Source organism: Sarcophilus harrisii, chromosome 2 (assembly GCF_902635505.1).
Source record: "Sarcophilus harrisii chromosome 2, mSarHar1.11, whole genome shotgun sequence".
In the NCBI taxonomy this organism is placed as follows: Eukaryota; Metazoa; Chordata; class Mammalia; order Dasyuromorphia; family Dasyuridae; genus Sarcophilus; species Sarcophilus harrisii.
Genome location: NC_045427.1, coordinates 469,862,202 through 469,888,816, shown reverse-complemented (window position 1 = coordinate 469,888,816; position 26,615 = coordinate 469,862,202). Strand labels below are relative to the sequence as shown.

The window sequence follows — 26,615 nt, the reverse complement described above, 5'->3', positions numbered from 1 at the left end:
AAAAGTACATGTTTTTCTAAGGTAAGGATTCTAGTTTTAAATATAAATGATAGTTTTCTTTCATTATAATTGGTTTCCTTTGTATGTATTTTATTTTATTAACTTAAAAACATTCTAAAATGGGTTTATAGGCTTCCCAGACTTCCAAAGAGATCCATGAGAAACCCAAAAGATGAAGACCCTTGCTTTAAAGAAAACAGAGAGAAGGAAGTCTCTAGTCACTTCTTTTCAACCTTTTAAACAGATATATAGAAAAGGAGCCAGTTTCCTGGCCAGTCATAGACAGTTTTTCTTAGCTATATGCTACTCATTGAATTAGTCATAGTGAAGCCATTCAAATAACCCCTGTAAAAGATCAACAGGTTGAAGTTTTCTCTCATCAGAACCCAAATTCTCAAATGTAATCAAAATTTAAAGCCAGGATTATTGTAAAATCAGAAAAGAGATTTTACTGAACAATATTAATATAATCATAGTCATAATAAGCTAGCATTTATATACTGTAGCATTTTAAAGTTTGCAAAGCAAACACAAATATTATCTCATTTTATCCACATAAAACAACCTTAGAAGGTAGAGACTACTTTTATCTTCACTTTCACAGTTGTAGAAACTGAGGCAAACAGAATATAAATGACTTGAATCAAATTCAAGGATGAATTTTAATTCATGTCTTCCTGACTCCAAGTCCAACACTCTATCTATTGTGCTACCTATATGTTTTTGTAAATTGGAATATTGGTTTTTCAGGAAAAAAATGTGGTGAGATAATGGGTGCTTCTATACTATTGTCCATATACAAACTTTGCATAGAGTAAAATAATTGAATGGTCTTTTATTACCAAAATGTGCAGGGACGTTGGAAGTAGGGGGATATGTCAAGCTAAAGAGAGCAGAAGTAATGAAAACTAATTTTGTTTTCAGATTTTTTTTTCAAATTTAAAAGTTGCAGACATAGACTCAAATATCTCTATTGTCCCTTCCCATTAAACAATTCTATGGCACTGTTTCTGAAGTATGGCAATTATCAAATGAATGTTCTCTGTCCAGATCTTTCCTTCCAGATCTATTTATTCAGGGATAACTCACTAAGATAATGTTTACACAAACAAGGGTGACATAGGACTTAATAGAAAGTATAAAATTCAAGTTCACCTTTCACCTTTAAGTAATAATAATAACCACCACTCTTTAAAGTTTACAGAATGCTTTATGGATTTTATCTCATTTGATTCTTAACAACAATCCTGAGAAGTAGGTGCTATTATCATCTCCATTTACAAATGAAGAAACAGACTGAAAGAATTGCCCAGGGTTGCACAGCTAAGTGTATGATGTAGGATTGGAACTCAAGTTTCAATGACTCTGTCTCTATCCTAACATTCTGGGCAGGTGCACTAAGCCTGAAGTCAGGAAGATTCATCTTCCTGAGTTCAAATCTGGCTTCAGACACTCACTAACTGTGTGACTCCAGGAAAATTACCTAATTCCGTTTGCCTCAGTTTCCTCCTCTGTAAAAGGAGTTGGAGAAGGAAATGGCAAACCACCCCAGTATTTTTTTTTAAACAAAAAAAGGAAACAAAATAAAATAACAAACCCAAATAGGATGACAAAAAGTGGGAAACAACTGAAGCAATTGAACAATAACAAGTTCTAACATGCTATCCACTGAGCTGTTCTGCCTAAACCAAAAAACTATGTCAGATAAACAGTTGTTTATTATCTTCAAGAACATCAAGAAAGTTTATTTCATTTTTGGTAAGCAAAGTGTTTGGGAAGCTGAAGCTGCCAGAGCCATAACTGGGTAAACATTCCTCAGTTTTACGTTTGCCACTGTGCCACAGTCAATGGTCCCTAACCAATGAAAAGAGGCAAAAAGGTATTGTAATTGAGAAAGTGGGGCTGGAGAGGAGAATTCTGTGGGAATGGAACCCTAGAACTGGTCGAGGCCAAGGAAAGGAACAGGGACATATGTTACCCAATATGGGCCAATACATCAGAGTTTCTTAAATCTTTTCTACTTAAGATCTTTTTTCATTCAAGAAATTTTTACATGATCTCCAGTATATAGATACATAAATCAAAAATTAACTGATAATAAATCATAATTTCATGCTTCCTATATTCAGTCATGTGATCCCATATTCAGGAGTGGGGAATGTCTGGCCTGTGAAATCATTTGCTAAGACAATTGCAGGCAAGGATGAGCTGAAATCAAGATACAATAACCTCCTACTCTTGAATTCGACAGGTTGATAGTTTTGTATGGTCTGCAAATGATATTAGAAATATCCAAATAAAACTGAATGGATGTCCATCAGTTGGAGAATGGCTGAATAAATTGTGGTATATGAATATTATGGAATATTATTGTTCTGTAAGAAATGACCAACAGGATGATTTCAGAAAGGCCTGGAGAGACTTACACGAACTGATGCTGAGTGAAATGAGTAGGACCAGGAGATCATTATATACTTCAACAACAATACTATATGATGACCAGTTCTGATGGACCTGGCCATCCTCAGCAACGAGATCAACCAAATCATTTCCAATGGAGCAGTAATGAACTGAACCAGCTACGCCCAGAGAAAGAACTCTGGGAGATGACTAAAAACCATTACATTGAATTCCCAATCCCTATATTTATGCCCACTTGCATTTTTGATTTCCTTCACAAGCTAATTGTACAATATTTCAGAGTCTGATTCTTTTTATACAGCAAAATAATGTTTTGGTCATGCATACTTATTGTGTATCTAATTTATATTTTAATGTATTTAACATCTACTGGTCATCCTGCCATCTAGGGGAGGGGGTGGGGGTAAGAGGTGAAAAATTGGAACAAGAGGTTTGGCAATTGTTAATGCAGTAAAGTTACCCATGCATATAACCTGTAAATAAAAGGCTATTAAATTTAAAAAAAAAAGAAATATCCAAATTACCCTTGGCAGAAAAAAGGTTCCCAACCCTTGCCATATAGGATAGTAACCAACAGTGTAAGAATGAAGTAGAGGATCACAGGATACAGGGAAGTATCACCCTTGGGATGGTGGTGCCCTGGTACAAAGCTCCAGTTGCTCCACCCTTTTTATGTTGATAATTATTGTTGTTCTTGAGTCATTTTAGTCATGGCTGACTCTCTGTGACCCCATTTGGGGTTTTCTTGGCAGACATATAGGAGTGGTTTGCCTTTTCCTTCTCCAGTTCATGATGAAGGAACTGAAGCAGAGGTAAATGACTTGCCTAGAGTCACAGAGCTAGAAGGTATCTGAGGCTAGGTTTGAATTATCTGAGACCAGCTTTGAACAGGCTGACTTTCTCTCTGCTATGCCATCTGGCTGCCCTAAAAGTATGATACTAGATAGCATTTATAGCACCTTTGAGGTTATTCACATGCTCCTACATGGCAATCGTTTATGAGATTTATTTTGTTTTTTACACATATACTGGATGATATGGCTGAAAAATAAAAGAGTATTAGGAATCTAAAGAGCTGGGTTTAGTTCATGCTTTGATATTTACTAGGTATAGGTCTTTGAGCAAGTCATTTAAACCTTCTGAACCTCAGTTTACAAATTTATAAAATGAGAGTTTTTAGACTAATTTATCTCTAATGTCACTTCCAACTCAGTGTCCTATATTTCTACCATTATAGACATAATATGTTCCTTCCAAACATTCCTTCATCTCCTCTTCTGGTTTCACAACTCCCCTGACATAATTCCCCACTAATTTCTTCCCTCACTATAACCTCTGATGAAAAGGTGCCTTTTGTCCTTTCTAAAACTAACTACTCTCTTGACCTCAAGCCCTCCAATCTCTTTTAGCAGACTGCTTCCATTCTTCAGTATCTTCTATTTATCATTTCTTTCCATTTCCTACCAACATGTCCAAGTCTTCCTCATCCTTAGAAGACCCACAAGAGAGCTTACCACCCCACTATCAATCTATTAGCTTCTAAGCTAAAAAGCTATCAATACTTTTATCTATACATATACTTCTATCTATATATTCCATCTATACTATACTCTTTTCTCAAACCTTCTGCATGCACATTTTCTTCCAATCTCATCATTTAAAGGAAACTGTTCTGTGCACTTACCAATGAGCTCTTGATTTTCAAGTCCAATGATCTTTTCTCAATCTTTGTTCTTCACCTCTCTGCGGCATTTGATCTGTTGACCAATTCTCCTGCTTCCCACCCATGTGCTCTCTCTTTTCTTAGTTTTCCTGACACAATTCTCTGTTGATTCTTCTTCTGCCTTCTTTATTCTCCTCCGCCTCCTTTACTGGATCATCACAGGTTTCATACTGATCCACCATTTTCTCTCTCTTACTTGGTAATATCATAGGTTCACATAAATTCAATTATTATCTCTATGCAGATTATTCCTAAAACTATATAAACGGCCCTAGTTTCTTTCCTAAGGTTCAGTCATACATCACTTGCTGTCTCATAAACATTTCAAACCAGATATCCTCTAGCTATCTCAATTTTGACAAGATGAAAACAAAACACATTATCTTTTCCCCCAAATCCAACCAATATTCCTTGTAACTGTCAAAGGCACCATTATCCTTCTAGTCACCCATATTTGCAACTTTGGTGTCCTTCTTTATCCCACATTCTCATTCACCCCATACACTCAATCTCTTTTCAAAACTTATCATTTCTACCTTCACAACGTCTCTGAGATATGTTCCTTTTCTCCACTTACACTGTCACATCAGTCCAGTCTTTCTTTACTTCTCATCTGTACTACTTCAATAGCCTTCTAACTAGTTTCCCTGCTTCAAGTCATTTTCCACTTCAATTCATTCTTCAAACAGCTGTCAAGATGATTTTTCTAAAACATAAATCTAAGTATGTCATCTGACTGCTCAATGAGCCCCTATGGCTCTTTCTCACTTCTGGATTCAACTATAAAGTTCTTTGCTGAAGGAAGTTCTTTCCTCTTTCTTGGCCTTTTTCTACTTTTTCAGTCTTCTCACATTTTATTTCCTTTCATGTACTCTTTGCAACTACACTGACCTTAAACTTGCAGTTTCTCACACATGATATTCTATCTTCTGCCTCCATGGTTTGTACTGTCCATCACTCATTCCTGGACTATTATGCTCCTTCACCACTACCTTTTGGTTTTCCTGACTCCCTTCCTTCCTCATCTCACATCCTACTTTCTGTAAGAGGCCTTTTCCAGTGTCCCTAACTATTAATGCTTTCCCTCCAGAGATATTGTATCTCTACATACTGTATGTACTTGGCTATTTACAAGTTATCTTCTTTGTTAGAAGGTACACTATTTGGGTGCAGCAACAATTGTCTTTCTTTTTAGTCCCAGATTATTTTAGCACAATGCCTAAAATCACAATAAGTGTTTAATAAATGTGTTAAATATGCAAAATAAATATAGTGGATTAGACACTGGAGTTAAATCAGGAAGAAATTTCAAATTCTATTCTGATAGTTTTAGTTGTGTGACCCTGATCAAGTAGTTTAATCTCTCTGTGTCTGTTTCCTCACCTGTAAAATGAAACAGTTAGACTTTTATGCTCCCTTTCAGCTCTAAATCTTATGAATACTACTTTTAAATTATAAGGGGAATCTATTTTAAGAAATTTTATGATAAATAAGGTTCTTGTCCTTGAGCAAACAAGTTAATTTTAACTTTTGCATAAAACAGAATTTTCAAATGCAAACAGATTTGTTTAAAGTCAGGTCTGACTGTATTTTTACCTTCTATGAAACAAGGGCTGTGATACTTATAAGGAGGGGCTGAGGAAAAAGAATGTGGGCCTATCTACTAGGTCTGAATTACAAAAATAGATAGATAGATACACACACACACACTTTAAAAAAAGGAAAAAGGACCTACTTGTTCGAAAATATTTACAGCAGCTCTCTTTTTGATGGCAAAAAATTGGAAACTGAGGGAATACCAGAATATCTAAACAAGTTATAGTATGTGAATATAATGGAATACTATTGTCCTAAAAGAAATGACAAGCAGACAGATTTCAAGAAAAGCCTGGAAAGACTGCAACATGAATTGTTGCAAAGTGAAGAAAGTAAAACCAGAAGAATACCACACAGTAACAGCAATATTGTACAATGATCAACTATAAATGATTTAGCTATTCTCAGTAATACCATGATCCCAAAACAGTTTTAAAGGATCATGAAGGAAAATATTCATGTTCGAATGCAAGTTGAAGCATACAATTTTCACTTTTTAAATGATTTTTCTTCTTTTACAACATGACTAATATGGAAATGTGTTTTACATGGCTGTTTATATTGATATATTTAATATCAAGTTGTTTGCCATCTTAGGGAGAGAGGAGATTTGAAACTCAAATTTTTTTTTTTTACAAATAAATGTTAAACTTTGTCTTTAAATATAATTGGAAAGAATAAAATATTGTTTAATAAAAAGAATGTGGACTTAATAAATTTTATATAAAGATCCAGAATTTTTCCTTGAAACACATTAGAATTTTGTTGTTGTTCCTGTTATGTCCTACCTTTTGTGATCCTATTCGGAGTTTTCTTGGCAAAGATACTGAGGTAGTTTGTCATTTCCTTCTCCAGCTCATTTGACAAATGAGGAAACTGAGGCAAACAGTAATGTAACTTGCCCAGTGTCTAGTAAGCATCTGAGGCCAGATCTGAACTCAGGGACATGAATGTCCCAACATTCTAGCCTCTTACTACTTAACTATCCTATTAAAACTTATTGTGTTAAATCACTGTAATTCATTCCATCTTATTTTATCTTCAGAAGAAATCCAGTGAAGAAATGTTTCCTTAGTTCACTTGTTGATTTATTTCAATAGTTTGCTCTATATATAGAACTTTGCCACAGTTGGGCAAGAATTCAGATCATGTTTTTGTATGACAAAATAGGCCAAGGAATGATCTCATTTGATAGGTCAGCTCTTTCACTGTTCAATAACTCAATAAACATTTATTAAGTATCTATTATGTGCGAGAGACTGTGCTAAGCACTAGATATAACAACAACAACAAAAACATCAACATCATCATCAACAACAACAAAAGATAAGAGATAGTCCCTGCCCTCAAGAAGCTCATAAAATTCAGTATCAATACCTACACATTTAGCTGTTGGGAAATGTTTACTATGTTCATAATTTATAGCTTCACAGAGTCATAGATTTGCAACTTAACAGGAACTTAGAACTTATCCTTTTATAGATAGGAAAACTGAGGCCCAAAGAAGTTAAGTTACTTAACTGGGATCACACAGCTAATGAATGACTCAAGATCTTCCTGATTTCAAATCCAGCATTTCTTCTCTCTTTTCCTTTTATAATAATAATCTTAGCACTTTTTAACCTTCTATCTCTTTATAATTGGCTGAGCTGCTGTTTGTCTCTTACATATTTCCTTATAAAGTCAGATTGTGAATTACATCTACATTTGTCAGAGTGTTTATTTTTATTTTTATTTTCACCAAAACACATTTAAGGTGCAGTATATAGAGCACAGGGCCTGAAGTCAAGAGTACTCATGTTCTCTGAGTTCAAATCTGGACTCAGATGCTTATTAGCTATATGACCCCAGGTAAGTCACCAAACCCTGTTGGTCTCAGTTTTCACATCTATAAAATAAGCTCAAGAAGGTAATAAAAAGCCACTCCAGTATCTTTGCCAAGAAAACCCCAAAGAAGGTCACAAAGAACTGGACAAAAATGAAAAAAATGATGGAACAACAAAAGAATACTGGCTTTGATAAGACTTGGGTCCGAATCCCAGTTTTGCCACTTCATGGCTATGGAACCTGGGCTAACTCAGTCCACCATTTTGTAATTCAATTTCCTCATCTATAAAATGGGATGGTTAAACTAGATGACTTCTGAGGCCCCTTACAGCTCTACAATATTATAATTGACTTCATATCAGAATCTTTTGATAGAAGCAGAAAGATGTATTAAATATAACTAGGTGCTTCATGGAATTGAGTAGGTCATTTCACATAGGACCAATCTAAGTTACATATTATTCTAAAATACTATTCCTGATATTTGTTATCTCAGAATGGACATTAGGAAAAAACTTCTTAAATCTAAGAATTATAAGATATTAATATATCTTAAAAAGGAAAATTGTGTTTGTCATCTTCCCTGGTAGACAGTTTTAAAAAAGATTAAGTGAATAATATGTCAAGTATTACTTGGAAGTCTACTGTGGAAGGAGGAACATGGAATTGATCTGTGTTTTTTAAACCAGAAATAGTATTGCTAACTCAAGACACCATTCTACTCCTAGTTCACAATACACTATACCCCTAAAGATATTTCCATTTGCTTTTCAGAGTATATAATATTTAGCAAAAATATGGTAATTTTTAAAAATAAATTATAGTAAATACCAGCTGGGCAATTTGTTCTCTGCAGTTTTCAATCCCATGCATTTTTAATTTCCCAAAAGAATAGATACTCTAATTTAGGGTCAGTATTAAACTGATTGAATGAAGGTTGTATGTAGAACAGAACCAAAGTGCCAATCAGTCATTCAGGCTCTTACAATGGCAGAGTTTAAAGAGCAATGAATTTGAAGTCAGACAACCTAAGTTTGAATTCCAGCTTTACTACTTATAACCTGAGTGACCTTGGAAGAGACTTAACTGCAGTTGCCATTTCTTTCACCTATAAAACTGAATGAGTAGGTAGGTTCAGAAGTATAACTGGGGTGGGGTAACTAGAATTTTGATCAAATAGTAAAATTCAGAAGGTGCTAACAGCATATACTTCTTGGCAGCACAGAAACAACTAAGCTTAGCACATAGCAAAAATCATTTGAAATCAGAAGCTTCTATACAGACTATTTTTCTCCCATCATCTGTTACACAATAGATGAGCACTTTGCATTCTCCTTTTTGTAGTAGAGCTATCTCACTGTATCACAGGGTCTATTTCTCCTCCTTAAGCGAAATGAATGAACTAATTTTTCCAAGTTGATTTGAGAATGCTTTTCCTGCTGCTGTCCCTGGGAATAATTTGCAAAGCTGCATCTAGAAATATTTTTGTGAGGCTTGCTCCTGATATCTTTTTTACATCCTACACTTCTGGATGGGTTAGATTAAATCCTGTATCTGCAATGTCCGGGCTAGCTTTCTGGAGATCCTCCGGACAGGCCTTGGTCTCAGCAGGATAGTCACCATGAGGATGGTCAGGAATAGCGTCTAAAGTCTTTATTGTCTCCTTCACAGTATGTTCACTCTGACTTATTATGTTCCCAATTCTCTCAGCCCTTAAATACCCTATTATAATTACATCAATACAGCATACTGATTATGTGTGAACTAGAGAACCATTACATCACCATACTAAGTACTAAGTATATATGTGAACTAGAGAACCATCATCTCATCAATTCCACTGACTATAACACCTTGTTTTAAGTATCCTTGCTTCAAAATAACAGTTTGGTCATGTATACTTATTGTGTATCTAATTTATATTTTAATATATTTAACATCTACTGGTCATCCTGCCATCTGGGGGAGGGGGTGGGGGGAAAGAGGGGAAAAATTGGAAGAGGTTTGGCAATTGTCAATGCTGTAAAGTTACCCATACATATAACCTGTAAATAAAAGGCTATTTTATATATATATATATAAAAGTATCCTTGCTTCAAGTATACTTCTCCCGAGTTCTGGCCCTCTTCAGTATCTTAGATATTTGTAAATATTTTTTAAATTTCAGATAACTTCTGGATAAATGTTGTATGTTGTATGATCACAAGGTAACAAAGTAAAATCCAAAAACTAGGTTCTTTTTTTCAGAAGTCTGTACCCTGCAGGAAAGTAATCTACTGGGAGGAGACCGGAGACCCACTAATGCAGGTTCATTAGTTTAGTAAAAATGCTTTGAAAGTTCAAAGCCAAAGGAACAACCCAGCTGAGATAGCTCGAAGCATGTACACTTTCTCACTCTCTTTTTGAAAGGAAATAAGTCAAAAACAAATTCCTTCACTTGGCTGAGGAAGTGAGAAATTCTTAAGACAGAAAAAAAAGATGCAGCTGAGCAGCAAAGCAGGGAAAACCCGAAGTTCACAAAAGCTAGGTATATAAAAAAGTTTCCAAAAGCTCATGTCTTCATTGAGGAAGGGTCTCAAGAATAGAGCCCTGAAGAGTCTCAGCTCCACTTTATCAAGCTCTTATCCAAACTGAAAGCTTGGGCAAATCCCAAACTTAACAGTCTTACAATTGGAAATTTTTACTTGAGAAAAAAGCAATTTATAAAACTTTTTTTTAAAAAGAAGAATTTTTGTTTATTCTTCAAAATATTAACAAAGAGGAAGTCAAGATGCATATTAGAGGCAGCCCATCTGAACTCTCTCAGCATTCCCCTTCAAACATCTTTAAAATGCTGCTTGAAAACAAATGTAGTGAAACACAGGATGAAACATTTTTCTGGTCTAAGAAAACTTAAGGGGTAGCAGGAAATCTATCTTAGTGCCCACACAAAAGGCAGTAGCAATAATGGCCATTGCAGCATAGCAGTTTCAAGAATTATCAGTTCATAGACAATAAGGATGTTGGAAAAACTGGTCAGAAAGAGATTCTAGGAGACTCTATGCTGGCACTGTGTACAACTGGCACTGACTGACAACTCTATTGTCCATACACAATTCTGTATTACAATTCTAGAGCAGAGAGGAACACTGGAGATAGGGGTTAAGTCAAAAGGAATCAGGAGTCCTGGTTGCAGTTCTAAGGCAAGAAAAGCACTAATGCATGTAGCTTACAAAGAACCAGTGATCATACCTCTCTCTCCTTGAATCACAGTTCTTGGAAGCACTGAACTTGCAGTTTCCTAGAACTAGTTCTGAAAACAGAAGAGTGAAAAAAGCCTGAAGTTTGGCACAGTGCCTCCCCAAACCTAGGTGAACAGAGCCTAACATTAATAAGAAGTTCAAAGTTAAGAAATAAGCTGGAAAAATTAGCAAACTATCAAAAAAAAATAGAAAGAACCTAGACAAGAACTTTTGGAAAAGTTAAAGATAACTGTAAGAATGGTAGAGGAAAAATTGGGAAAAGAAATGAGACTGGTGAGGAAAATTATGAAAAGAGAATTAATAGCTTTATAAAAGAGATTTTTTAAAATGCTGAAAAATGTAACATCTAAAAGGCAGAAGTGGCCAAATAGAAACAGAGGTATAAAAATCTCATTGAGTTTTGTATGACTACACTTGCATAACCTATATTAAAGGCTTGCATTCTTAATGCAGGAGGTGGGGGAGAGGGAGTAGTGGAGGAAGAAGGAAAGGAATCCAGAATTCAAAGTTTTAAAAACAAAAGTTAAAATTTGTTTTTGCATGTAACAGAGGAAAACTAAAATACTAAATAAATTATTTTTTAAAATCTCATTGAAGAAAATAATCCCATAAAAACAGAATTGGTTAAGTAGAAACTAATGGCTTTATGAGACATCAAGAAAAATAATGCAAAGTCAAAAGCATGGGGAAAAAAATGTGAAATATAGCCTTAAAAAAAAACAACTGATCTGGAAATCAAGGAGAGATAATTTAAGAATTACTGGATTTTTCTTATTTTATGGAGGTGGACCATTTTGCAGACCACTGTGTAAAATGATTTTTATGTTATGTAAATCTGGACAAATGGGCAGAGTAGGACTAAGACATCCTCTCTCTCTTTTTTAAACATAAATATGTTCGTTTGTTTCTGTGTATAATGTAATGTTTAATTCTCAATTTAATAGATATTACATCAGGAATGAATAGACCAAGGGTATACACTAAAATTTTAAATGAGAAAGACAATGATGTAAAGCTATTCATCTGTTACCATAGATAATTGAATCTCTAAATAAGGTATTTTACACATTAGTAAAGAAAAGAAATATTTGGGAGTAGGAATCATCCCAGAATTCATTTCATAAAAGTGACCCAAACCTTAAAATACACATTCATTAAGTACCTGTTATGCACAAGGTATCTGGAGATATACAAGGCAAGACTCTTTTACCAAAAAACATTGAAGTTTTTAAAATTTCAATGTTTTAAATTTTAATGTTTTTGAGGGTATTCTACTTTTCCAAATACATGCAAAGATAGTTTTCTTTTTTTTATTATAGCTTTTTATTTACAAGATATATATGCATGGGTAATTTTTCAGCATTGATAATTGCAAAACCTTTTGTTCCAATTTTTCTCCTCCTTCCCCCCCCCCCACTCCCTTCCCCAGATGGCAGGTTGACCAATACATGTTAAAATATGTTAAAGTATATGTTAAATACAACATATGTATACATGTCCATGCAGTTATTTTGCTGCACAAGAAGAATTGGACTTTGAAATAGTGTACAATTAACCTGTGAAGGAAATCAAAAATGCAGGCAGACAAAAATAGAGGGATTGGGAATTCTATGTAGTGGTTCACGCTCATTTCCCAGAGTTCTTTCTCTGGGTGTAGCTGGTTCTATTCATTATTGAACAAATGGAACTGATTTGGTTCATCTCATTGTTGAAGAGAACCACATCCATCAGAATTGATCATCGTATAGCACTGTTTTGAAGCATATAATGATCTCCTGGTCCTGATCATTTCACTCAGCATCAGTTCATGTATGTCTCTCCAGGCTTTCTGAAATCATCCTGCTGGTCATTTTTTACAGAACAATAATATTCCATAACATTCATGAACCACAATTTATTCAGCCATTCTCCAATTGATGGGCATCCACTCAGTTTCCAATTTCTGGCCACTACAAAGAGGGCTATAAGGCATCCTCTCTTGCAAGAGCTCAAGCCAGAACTAAGGAAGGGGCAGGAGTGAAGAAGAAGAATACAGTACTACCCAGTAAAGTTAATACGGGTATTATTTTTTTGAAAGTAGATTCATCAGAATTCCTAAAATTAAGTCAAATTTGTATAATGTAAATTTACATAAAGCAAGAGCTGTCTATACCTGAAAGTCATGATCAAAGAAAAAACCTAGACATCAAATTTCAAGAAATTATCAAGTAAAACTACTTCGATATTTTAGATTCAGAGGATAAAATAGAAACGGAAAAAAATCTACCACATCTTGAAGAAGATCCCAAAATAAAAACTCCTAGGAATTACAGTTAAACTTCAGAGGTTCCAGGTGAAACAGAAAATACTTCAATAAGTCAGAACGAAATAATTAAAATATTGTGAAGCCACAGTTAGTAGCATACAAGTTTTAGTGGCTTCCACGTTAAAGGAGTAGAGGGCTTAGAATATGATATTCTGAAGGACAAAGAATAACTTAAAAACTGAGTATAATCTTTCAGGAGAAAAATGCATTTTTAACAAAAGAGAAGATTTTCAAGCATTCCTGATGAAAAGAGCCGAGGTGAACAAAAAATGAGATATTCAAACACAAATCTCAAGAGAAGCATAAAAAGGTAAACATGAAAGAGTAATCATAAGGGTCTCAATAAAGTTAAACTGCTTACAAATCTCTATGGAAGATGATACATATAATTCCTAGGAATTTTATCATTATCATGGTAGCTAAAATGAGTTTAAAGAAAGAGAGGAAAATAAATATAAGTTGATTATGTTGAAATGATTTCTAAACAAAGTATAGGATTGAGAAAGAGGAATGCACTGGGAGAAAGGGAAAAGGAAAGATAAAATGGGAAAAATTTTCTCACATAAAAAAGCAGGCAAGAAAAAGCTATTATAATAGAAAGGGAAATGAAACAGATAATTCAAACAAACAATGTTTGAATCTCACTCTCATCAGAATTAGTTTGAAAAGGGAAATATACATATATATGTATATGTATATATATATATATATATATATATATATATACATTTTATACACACACACTCAGTAGTGTAAAGAAATGCAACTTACTCAATAAGAAAATAAGAGGAGAAGGGGATAAAAGGGAGGAGGGAGAGCAGATTAAGGGAGGCAGTGGTTATAAGCAAAATAAACAGGGAGGAAGAAGGGGGGGAGAGAATAGAAGAAAATAGGATGGAAGGGAAAACACATTTAGTAATCATAACTGTAAACATAAATGGGATGAGCTTACCCATAAAATGAAAGTGTATAGCAGATTGGATTAGAAACCAAAATCTATAGATACATTTTCAGAAGAAATCAAAGCTATCCATAATCATATAAAAATAGCCTAAATCATTCTAATCACTGATTCAAGAAGGGCAAATTAAAACAACTCTGAGGTACTACTTCATAACTATGAGAAATGACAAATGCTGAAGGGGATGAAGAAAAATGATGCTAATTAACAGTAGAGTCGTGAATTGGTCCAACTATTCTGCAAAATAATTTAAAACTAGGCCCAAAGGGTTATTAAACTGTGTATACCCTTTGACCTAGAAATTCACCCATAAAACAATCCTTCACTTCAGAATACTATTTAGGTAGTATTCCCTTCCTTACATTTTTAGTTATCTGTAGAAAGCTATGCAATTTGTGTATGAGGGCCAAAAGCTGTTCTATCACTCAACATTTCTTCTTATTTATCTTGTAAGTCTGTACTACAAATAGATCAAAGGACAAGGTAAAGGACTTATATATAGAAAAATACTTACAGCATCTCTTTTTGTAGTGGCAAAGAAATGGAAATCAAAGGAATGCTCATCAATTGGGAAATAAGATGGTGAAGGACTACTGTTATGCTAAAAGGCAGTTTCAGAAAAACATGATAAGGCCTGTAAGAGCTGGAAAGTGAAATGAGAAGAACCAAGAGATCATTGTGCATAGTAACAGCTATGTTGTAATAATGATCAACTGGGAAACTCTTGGCTACTCTGATCAATATATGATCCAAGAAAATTTAAAAAGATTCATGATGAAAAAATGCTATTTCCCTCCAGAGAGGGAACTGATGAACTTTAAGTGAAAATTGGAGTATGTTTCTCTTTTTTTTTTGCAGCATGGTTAATATGGAAATATGTTTTGCATGATTTCATATGTATAATTGATATCATATTGCTTGTCTTTTCAATAGATGAAGGATGCTAGGGAAGGAGAGAATTTGGGACTCAAAATTTAAAAAGAAATTAATGTTAAAAAATTAAAAATTAAAAAAAACATATTAAAGAAGCTAAACAAGCCTAAGGACCTACAGAAAGTCAATTTGAACCATTATTTTTCTTCACCAGGAAAAACAGATGAATTATCTTGTCTGATCATAAACCTTAAGGTTTACAACAAAAATTCCAATTCATACAATAATTAAAAACAAAGAATCCAATTAAACACTGACCAAATCTTAAACAAGTAATTGGTCCTTTATTAAATACTTGTTCAATGGCCAAAATGTTTATGAGTGACACTATTTCTCAATATAGCATCACTATGGAACCAGTACACAAAAGTTTGAAATGGATCATGCAGATTAGGTGCTTAATTAATGTAATTCAGATAATACACAATGAAGGAAAATATGATACAATTGGAGGGACAATGGTCAAATGAGATTAGATTTTTAAATATTTACACCTCAGCCACCCCAAAGTCCTTTTCCTTTGAGGGTTCCCCTCCCCCATCCTCCGCTTCAATTCTCCATAAAGCTTTCCCCACCAGAGGGGAAAAATCACCTAGATTTCACAGGGAACTATTTAAACTTTAAAGACTCTCTTATCAGCCTTAGTCATTATGGCCACAGCAGATTTAATCTTGAGGTGAGGAGATAATAGCTCAAATACAAGCAGATAAGAGGCCTTTAAAGTTTTAAAGGACATCCAGCTGTAGCTATTCTTCACATGGAGATAAAGGTGATTCCAGGATGTAACTTTTAACATTACTAAATAACAGGTTCTAGAACTTGTCCCTCTTTTCTTCAGGCCACCAGGATCTTTTTATCAAAGAGCAAGGTTTGCCCTGGCAAAATTGCCAAATCATAAAAGTCCCCCTTTTTAATGACACCTCCTCCTCCTTCACTTCTCTTCATTCATTCAATAAATATTTTAATAAACCAGTGCAAGGTAAGGTATAGTGTTAGGCCATATAGGAGAACTCAAAGATACCAAGAAAAGAAAGAGTAGTACTTATCCTCTTCCTGTGCCTCAGTTTCCTCACATGCAAAGTAGGAGGTTACATTAGATAACTTCTAATATCTCTTCTATTTTTATACCTACAATCTTCTTATCTCTCAAACTCCATTTTTACGTACTTGAAATTAGAGAAATCTCTAAAGTACCTTTCAGCTCTAAATCCTAAAATCTATTTTGTATTATTTACTTAAATTGTACATGTTACTGGGTTTGTGATATATGTGTGATGTAAGCTCCTTGCGGGAAAAGGCTATCTCATTTTCTGGTTTTTTTTACCTACAATTCCTAACATAAATGTGGCAATAATAAGCACATATGTCATTTAATTAATAATTGGAGCTCTGACTCTTACTAGTCACTTCATCTCTCCCATTCTCAGTTTCCTAATTTGTAAAATGAAATTAGATTAGATGATCTCTAAAGTCTCTTCTAGTTCTAAAATTCTATACTCATAAATATATATGTGAGAGAAAGATCTATAATATGTGAGCATGTTGTCTATATCAAAATTTCTTAAACAGTTTTGTCACAACCCCTATGGGGTCACTTAAATATGGAAGTTATGAAAAATTTGGCAAGTTTACTATTGATACCTTTTTATTTGATACCTTTTGAGGTATCAAATATTCCACTAAGATTTAATTCTTTTTTTTTAATTATAGTTTTTTATTTACAAGACATATGCATGGGAAATTTTTCAGCATTGACCCTTGCAAAACCTTCTGTTGCAGCTTTTACCCTCTTCCTCCCACCCCCTTCCCTAGATGGCAGGCAGACCAATACATGTTAAATATGTTAAAGTACATATTAAATGCAATATATGTATACATATTTATGCAGTCATAACATTTAATTCTTTATGTAAAAATAAGCAAGGCTGTCTATCTCATCAGTATGCAAGTTTGTTTTCATCATTAATAAATAGTAAGATGATATGTATATCAAAGGACTGCTTTAACATAAATTTCTTTATGACTTATTATCAGTAAATATTTGATTTGTATAACTTTTATATACCTGGGGTTGCCTAAAAATCTCTCAGGCAAAAAGGAGTTGCAAGTGGAAGAAAGTTTAAGAAGCCTTGGTCTATATGGTAAGATCTGCTAGGCAGGGGCATAAGTCTCATCTCTTTAAAAAGCTGATAGCATTCTATGAGCTTCTTTTAAATAGAGAAGACTAAGTTTTTAGCCTGGGAAGGAAAAGAAAAAGGCTGAAGTAGGCCAAAGAAGCTGAAGTATTGGGTCTGGAAGCACTGATAAGATGGCTAGGTACTCATAGCTAGAAAGGTTATGAAATGAATGGAAATGCCAAGGACAAACTATGCCTATGTGAGTATGTGTTTGAGTTGGCTACTATTGCACAGGGCTTCTTAAAGTTTTGCATTTGAGACCCTTTTTTGCCAGGAAATTTTTATGCAACCCCAGGTACATAAATATGTAAAATAGGTATACAAATCAAATATTTGCTGATAATAAATCATAATTTTGCAACCCCCACATTCAGTTACAAGAACCCATATGGAGTCAAGAATCACAGTTTAAGTTGGGCTATATATAGACCAAGGGCCACATGTAAATACTACCTTTTTGTATGCCATGAAACTGGTTTTAAACATTGACGATTTTTCTTTTTACATTTTATCATTTTATCATTTTACATTTTACTCTCTTTGTTCCTGCTGTGCTCCCTCCCTTCACTTCAAGCGTCCCACCTGGCACTTTGGCTCCTATCATGGAGCCCTGGGTTCCTGATAGTTTCCCTTTTAAGTCCATTCCAGACCCATCACACTTTCCATTTAGCTATCTCCATGAATGCTTCAGTAACTTTCTCTAATCTCAGGTTTGTAATCTCAGCATTACCCTAGAGACTCTTCATTGTCCCTTACTTCACAAAGTGAATCTTATCATTTTTACCTTCACAAACAATTGGTCAATAAAAAATTATTAATAGAATACTATATTCCAAGCATTGTGCTAAATGCTGGGGATACAAAAAGAGGCAAAGGGCAAATCCTGACCTAAAGAAGCATACAACTCAATAGGCAAATAGATATGTACAAACTATATGTAGGAAAAATAGGAAAGAAGTAAAAGAAGTCACTAGAATTAGTAGTGGTAAATGGAACTCTAATTGGAACTCGTAGGAAGTGAGAGAAGCCAGCAGGTAAAGATGAGGATGGAGAGCTTTCCAGGCATGGGGCTTCTTGTTCAAGGAACAGCAAGGTGGCCATTGTCTCTGGATAGAAGAGTACATATCAGGGAAAGAAGTAGAGGTGGGGACTAGATAATGAAGAGCTTTGAATGCCAAATAGGGGATATAAATGATACTGGAAGGAATAGGGAGCTATGGGAATTTACTGAATGACAAGGACCTGAAATGGTGGAACTTGTGTATGAGAGGAGTTTGGCTCCAAAAGGCAGAAGAGATGTAGTATGATAATTAGTTAAGATGGAAGGATTAAGTGATTTTTTTTAAATGATGAAGATATGGTTATATTTGTAAGCAATACAGAAGGATCTAGTAAAGAGGAAGAATTTGAAGATAAGAGGGATGACAAAGGGGACAATCTGTTGAAGAAAATGGGACAAAATGAGAACAATTTTGCAAGTAGAGGAGTGGGTCTTGGTAAAGAGTAAAGTCATCTCTTCATGTGAATCAAGAGTAAAGAGGGAGAGAGTGGCAGAAGCCATTTATGAATGACAAAAAATAAAGAAGAGGGGAGAAGGAACTCACAGAGAATATTGTTATTTTTTTGTAAAATATGAAGGAAGGTTCCTAATTGAGAATGAGGAGAAGAGGAGGAATGGGAGGTTTGAAGACAGTTTAAAAAAAAGTTTTGAAAGCACAGCTGTAGAGTTAATGAGTTAACTGGGGAAATGCAGAAAGACTGCCTAGCAGCAGTGAGGGTCCCAGTTAAGGTTGTGTAAAGTTGGAATTGTGTGATTTTTCTTCACCTACATTGGGCAACACCTGTAGGAGTGAAAGTAATAGATAGTGGGAGTCATCCAAGGCTAAATCTTGGCAGAGATCAATGATGCGATAAGGAGGCCAAGAAGTGGAGAAAACAGTGTAGAGTTGAAATGGATCACCAAGGCAGTAAAATAGGTACAAAAGGCGAGAATGAATAAATAGCGTAGGGGACATGACCTGGGAGAAAACTGAGGGGTTAAGAGATGAAAGGTTGTGGTATAGAGAACGAGCAAGGTTTGGTAAGGAAAGCAGAGGAAGAGTCAATAAGTTATGATCAGATCAAGGGACTTTGGAATTTTGTAATATGGAGGCAGTACATTTATGAGGGATGGTAAGATCAAGGCTATAACTGTCTATGTGAGGGTGAGGTAAAGTAGAAGAGTAGATCATAAGAAATAAATAGGTTGAGGAACTGAATAATTAAGCTACCTGAAGGAGAATCAGCAAATACATTGAAGTCCCCTAGAGTTAGGGCAGGAGTTAGGAAAGAAAGAAAAAATTGTGAGTCAGGTACTGAACTCAGTGAGGAAGGGAGGTCTGTAAACAGTAGCTACCAAGATTTTGATTGGATGATGGATATAAAAAGCATGAAGCTCGCTCAAAGGAGCAGTTACTGAATGATGGAGTTGGGGGCGGGGGGGGGGGGGGGGAAGATACTCTCTGACCTCAAACAGTGAATCAAGGGGAAATTAATGAATGAAGATGCAGCCACTATGGGAAAGGGTAGCCAGAGGTTGTGTCATTGGAGGGAGCCAGATTTCACTGATTGTTAGAAGATGAAAGAAGTGAGAAAGGAACTTAGGATGAAGGAAAGTTTGTTGGCTACAAAACAAGCATTCCATAGGACGCAGAAAGAGTGAATGGTATTTGGTTGTGACATCAATGTGAGAGGATTGAGAGGTATGGAAATAAAGAATCAGAAACTGGTAATTGGAAATAGATTTTTGACAATGACCTACAGGGGTTCATAATTACTGAATGACAGATATGATTAAGTGTCAGAATGTTCATCATTGAGTGAAAGGTACCAGGCCTCTTCTCAGAAATTGGAGATTCTCTCTCAAAAATCCCTTCTCTCTATTCACTTCCTCCTCTTTAGTTCAGGACGATTACTATGACTTTCTAATTTGTCTTTCTGCTTTGTTTCTTCCTACTGTAGTTCATTTTCTTTATAGCTGACAAAATTATTTTCCTTAAGCACTTGCCTGACCACATCATTTCCCAACTCACTAATTAATTGCCAGTGATTGCCTATTACCTTTAGGATAAAGTATATCCTTCTCTGTCTAGCATTTAAAGTCCTTTATGACCTGGTCCCAGCCTATCTTTCCAGCTTTGCTGGAAAGTTTACTCCCTCTCACACATTCTGTCAACCAGCCAAATTGGCTTTCTCTCTGTTCTTCACACAGTATACTCTGTCTCTACTCTCCATATTTTTGCACTGGCTATGTCCCATATCTGAAATAAACTCTCTCTTCACCTCTACCCGCCTCATAAATTCCCTTCCTCCAAGATGTCATTCAAGCACCACCTCCCACATGAAGCCTTTCCTGGCTCCCAACTTCTAGTACTTCCTACTAATAATTCTTTCCATTTAACTACCTTTCACCTATTTGTATTTATTCTCTAGTTATTCTGTATACTTATATATGTACTTATCCTTCTTCATGGACTATTAGTGCCTGACCTGTGGTAGAGCCTTCCAAGGTCATATTGATATGATTAGTCATAGTCACACACACACAGTAACCTTGACCCTAACATAGTGATGTCATCACTTTGAGAATAAAGGACAACTACCATCCTTCTTTACCTCTCCCCTTCCACTGAAAAGTAAAATCTCTGAGAATAGGGATTATTTCATTCTTGGTATTTGTATTACCAGTCCTAGGACACTGGTTGAATAATATGTGATTAATAAATACTGACTGACTGACTGAATGATCAACTAATGGACATGGAAATCAAATTAGCACTATTATTTCTGGAGAGGTCTGATTCAACAATTGTCCTAGGGCTCTTCTCACTATCCTTTCGACTTCCTAAACCAAAATAGATGTCTCCAGTCACCATTCCCTAATATATATTGTCTTCTTTTATTGGAGTGAAATTTTGAATCTGCATACTAGGATCTGGCACATAATAAGCACTTAAACACTTAATAAATGTGCATTCTCTCTCTCTTTTTCTCTCTCTGTATGTGTCTTTCTCTCTCTGTCTCTGTCTCACTGTCTCTCTCTGTGTCTCTGTCTGTCTGTCTGTAAGTAAAAAACTCCCCCTTGTGTTGGTTAAATATATGAAAGAACCACTTGTCATACATTACTCTTTCCCCAAATACTTTAAAAACAAAGATAATATATGCAAGATTCATAATAACAATAACGCCTAGAATTTATGTATCAAGGTTTGCAAAATATAAATATTATCTCATTATATCATTTGTGAGATTTGTACAATTATGGGTGGCAGAAGCTATAATTATTTCCATTTTACAGAGGAGTAAATTGAGGCAGGTAATGGTTAAGTGATTTGCCTAGGGTCAGTTAGTTTGTGTCTGAGGCTGGATTTAAACTCAAATCTTTCTCACTCTATCCACTGGTCAGTTAGCTCCTTGACAAAAAAGTAATACTGAATAGCAGTGACCTAATATCTTAAATTCCCCTTTGCATAAACATAAGAATGATAATTACAACAATATGATCATAATATTTTAATGTCTCCTTTGTACACTCCTGGGAGAAGAGAATGGCCAATCACAATCTAATTATATAAACATGATTTTAAAAAACAATAATAAGCATGGTAAAATAAGATACAAGGTTTTGGAGCAATAAAGGACTTTAAAGTTCATCTAGACTAGCCCCATTGTTTTACGAATAAACAAATTGAGGTACAGAGCCACTAAGTGGCAGATTTTAACTTAGGTATTTTGAGTCCAAATTCAGTGCTTTTTGCACAAACTGCTCCCACACAATTTGCTTAACTACTCTGTGTAGAAGCGTTAATCTTGGGATCAGAAGACTTGGGGTTTAAACCTTAGCTTAAGCCATGTTTCCCAACCTTGAGATGGAAATGATAGAGAAGGTAGGAGTTTGTAAAGCAAAGAAAAAGTATAAACCATTATTATTGATTATTATTAATATTAGTACTTTGAAGTAGGTGGCATGAAATAATGGAAAGAGTATTGGATGTGGATGTGAATATCAGGTTCAAAATCTAGGTGCATTACTTTCTAGAACATTATGGCTGGCCCAGTATGGTTAAGAGTCTTGGAATTGTACAATCAGGAAGAACCGAATTCAAATCTTGCCTCAGACATTTACTAACTATGTAGTCATACATAGGTATATCACCTAACCTTTCTTAAACTCAGTTTTCATTAATGTAAAATGTAGATAAAATAGCATTAATCTTACAGGATTGTTGTGTGGATCAACGGAGATAACATATGCAGTGCTTTGCAAGCCTCAAAGTGCTACATAAATTCTAGCTATTAATAAAATGAAATCTAATTGTTATAAATTTAACAACTTAAATCTGAATTGAAAAAATTGACTTGACAAATACAAGATATGGAAAAGCATGGTTAGACAGCTTGAAAAAACAAACAAACCCACTGCAAATCCAACAGTAAGTCAACAGTGTAATACAATAACCAAAAAGAAAAAAGTAAGTGCAATTTTAGGTTCTATTAAGAAAAACACAGCTTTCAATAATGAAGAGTTAGCATAGTGCCCAGCTTATGTAGGCACTTAATAAAAGATTGTTGATTTGAATCAATATGACTATAACCTTGCTGTACTCTGCCTTTGACCATTTTTTTTGTTTTTGCACTGTGTATTTCTTTTTGTAAAATAGGTTTTTTTTAAATTTTTCCCCATTACATGTAAAAATAGTTTACAACATACATTTTTGTAAGATTTTGAATTCCAAATTTTTTCTTTGTCTCCTTTATCTCCTCCCTCCTCAATAAAGCAAGCAATTCGATACCTATACAATCATTTTAAATATATTTCCCTATTAGTCATGTTGTAAAAGAAAAATCAGAACAAAAGAGAAAAGCCAGGAGAATGAAAAAGCAAACAAACAAGCAAAAAAGATGAAAATAGTATGCTTCGATGAAAGTCTGCCTTCAGTACCCATAGTTTTCTCTCTAGATGTGGATCGCATTTTCTACCTCAAGTCTATTGGAATTGAGTTAGGCCATTTCTGGATTATTGTGTTTAGCTCTGTGGGCTCTAGTTTAGGAGAGATAATGCCGAACTGGAGAATATCCAATGAATTAGTCAATAAGCATTTATTAAATGCCTTCTATATACCAGGCACTGTGCTTAGCCTTGGAAATATAAAAAGTGACAAAAGACTGCCTCAGGAAGCTCACAATTTAATAGAACCGAATTGAACATCTGAAGGAAAGCAACCAGAATAGTAAAGGGTCTTGAGTCCAAGTAAAGAAATTGGGGATAAGATTGAGAAAGCCTATGATCCATGACTAAATATCTGAAGACTTGTTCTTTTTGGGTATGGAATATCAGAACCCTGAGGAGCAATGGATAGAACTACATAAAGATAAATTTAGGTTTACTTCACGGAAACACTATATAACAGAGGTATCCCAAAGCCCAGTAGACTGCCTAGGGAAGTTGTGGGCTTCCCTTCACTAGAGACCTTCAAGAAAAGGTTGAAAGACCACTTGTTAAATATGTAATATAAATAACTCTTTTTTTGTGCAGGGTTGACCCAGGTGGCCCCTGAGTTTGCTAATGATTCTGATATCCTTGGATTCTAATTCTGTGAAAAAGTCATTTCCTTTCTCTGGGCCTATTTCCTCCTCATCTGTAAAATGGAGAGGTTGTACTAGACAACATGGAAGAATCCTCTCTAGATCTGAAATGTGATTTTTATGATCAGTGGTTTTCATCTCAACAATATCATCCATCCACAGATCTGAATAAGAAATTTTGATAAAATTTTAAAGAAAAATCTTAACTGGTCACATCAGGGGTAGGTGAAAGTGAATCTACCATTTGGCACAGCCATCAGGTAGTCAAGGCTTATATTCTTTATTTACTTTGGCAAATATGCCCTGAAGCCCATGTGTTCTGGGCCCATTTAATAGCCCAAATGAATACTTTAGATGAATATAACATTTTTTTAAGGACAATTCTTATTTTGTAGAGAAAAATCTCTCTCTTGCAATCTACTAAATGTCAAACTCAAAGTGACTCTTGATTAATGGTGTCTCTCCAGCTTTCAGTTGAAACTTTCAGTATTTGTTGTCTCTCACATTAAAATGTGACTACCTTGAGAGCAAGGATTATCTTAATTTTCTATTTGTATCCCTGGCACTTTGCACATTTTTGCTATTCAGTGGTTTTATAGTCATGTGTCTGACTTTTTCTGACTCCATTTGGGATTTTCTTGGCAATGACAATGGAGTATTTTGCCATTTCCTGCTTCTGTTCATTTAACAAATGAGGAAACTGAGGCAAACTGGGTAAAGTAATTTGCCCAGTCATACAGCTAGTAAGTTTGTAAGGCCATGTATGAACTGACTTCAAGCCTAATATGCTATTCACTAGCTCACCTAATTGCTCCAAAGTAGGGAATTAATAAATACTTACTGCTTTCCTTCACTCATTCAAAGAAGGAATTTTTGGAATCTGATTCTGATAAGCATCATTTTGATTCCCCATCCCTCAAGTCAAAGAACAAAGTAAATTAAAATAATTTTATGGATGATTTTGAGATGGAAACTTGCCATGAAGGAGAAATGAGGTGAGTTTTTAGGGGAAGGAGTGAATGAATTATTGGCTGTTGATCCAATTATCTGGATAATTTTTCTGCTCGCTGCTTCAATAGACAGAAAAAAGATGTATGTCTCTTTGGAGTGGCAGTCAAATTTTCCCAGCTGACTCAAGTCACACCCCTAAATCCAAGACTAAGGATCTCAGTCCTAACCTGGTACTCTGAAATCTCAAAAAGTTAGATTTTGCACTCCCTCTAATTAATGGATGTTATCATCTTAGATTTGGGATTGAAAAGAATCTTAGAGGTTATGTAGTTCAGCACACTCAGACTGCAGATGAGGAACTGAGGCTCCCAAAAGTTAAGATTTTTACACAAGGGCATACATGTAGTAAGAGGCAGAGCTGGGATATGAAACCCCTAGGGTCTTCTGACCCTAAATGGAGCATTCTTTCCGGTTCTAAACAACTACAAAGTCAGAGGACTGCTTGCCCCTACCACCTACCGCCTGGAGGACAATTAGAATCTATTCTAATAAAGGGCTGTGAATATAGGTCAATACACTCTCAGACCTGCAGAGGACAGGAATCAAGTCCCAGCGAGGTGTGTGTGAGACTCTGGAAGGAATGATGTGGAAGCCTGGAATCTCCTTCCTCTGAGGTATTTTAAGAAGAGGGCAGACTGCCATCTCCACGAGATGACTTGGGGGTGGGGGAGTGGGATTGGGGGAAGGGGTTCCGGGATGGCCAGGATGACCTCTGAAGGTCTCCACCACCCTCAGGGAATCTATCTTAAAGCTAACTCCAAATGTGAACACCTCGGGGTGCAGTTATCCTCGTTACAGCTTAAACCACTCCCAGGTCAAACCACCTCTGTGACTGCTGAGACCTAATTAGGTCACGCAAAGGACATGACAAACAGAATTATTATTGTATGTACACTCTATGACTACGGTGACCCAATCCAAAAGCAAAACCCATAAAATCATCTATCTACAAGTCTCACCAAGGCAGCCATCCATGTTAGAGACGATTAGATTTTTTTCCCAATTAATTTTGAATATAAAAATTACTAACCCATTTTATTTTACATCTCCGACTGCAGGAGGACCCTTTCACCCATGCGGCTGGTGCGGCTGGTGCGGCTGGTGCAGCTGCTGCTGTTGCTGGGGCTGCTGGGGCTGCTGCTGCTGCTGTCTGTCTGTCTGTAAAAGCTGCCGCGGAGCTGGTGTTGGCTCCCGGCACTTCCTCGTCTTGGGCTTCAGCTGCAGGACTCCTCCCATCGAAGGAGGGAGTTGCCTGCCCTTAGGGCTGTCAACTCAGGCCTCGACCTCTTTCCCCACCCTTCCCCCTCCGCTCATCCTCAGGGGTTATGCCTCTGGAACTCCCTAGTGCGGGTGAGTCAGAACTGAAGCTGGAAAGGGACAGGCAGCAAGGCTTCCTTATTCACTCAGCTTTCCTGGGGTTGTCCAGAAAAGAGAGATGCTAATTAGCTCGCTTGTCTGGCTCTGGGAGCTGAGCAGCCTGAGAGAGGGGGCTAGGAGCTCCGATCCCTGGGGCGCTGCTGACCTTGGACAGAGTGTCTCAGTTCCTCCAGTGTCAACTACGCATCTAACTGGTGAAAAGTAGGTTAGGAAATGTGTGAACACACTCCCTGAAAGGGTGCAGATAGGAACCATAAAAAGTAGAATTTGAATTACAAGAAACCTTATAAAGTATTTTGTTCATGACCCTCACTTTACTGAAGCAGAAAAAGATTTAGAAAAGTCTACCTGGGCTTGCTCAGACACACCTCTTGCTAGGAACAGAGCTGGAGCTACAATCCAGGTATCTTTTTGCACA

At 35.7% G+C, this 26,615-nt stretch overlaps 1 protein-coding gene across 9 annotated transcripts in view; it reads right to left on the bottom strand.

Annotated features, from left to right (window-relative positions):
* Positions 1–26,091, bottom strand: part of CHD9 (chromodomain helicase DNA binding protein 9) — a 250,227-nt gene extending 224,136 nt beyond the window's left edge. For 4 of the 9 annotated variants that reach the window (XM_031954491.1, XM_031954498.1, XM_031954496.1 and 1 more), the window contains exon 1: positions 25,851–26,090. The gene's annotated coding sequence lies outside the window, so the exon portion shown is untranslated. Of the gene's footprint in view, positions 1–25,850 lie in introns of all 9 variants that reach the window. The other 5 variants (XM_031954499.1, XM_031954501.1, XM_031954500.1 and 2 more) reach the window with 2 other exon arrangements.
* Positions 26,092–26,615: the final 524 nt, after the last annotated feature.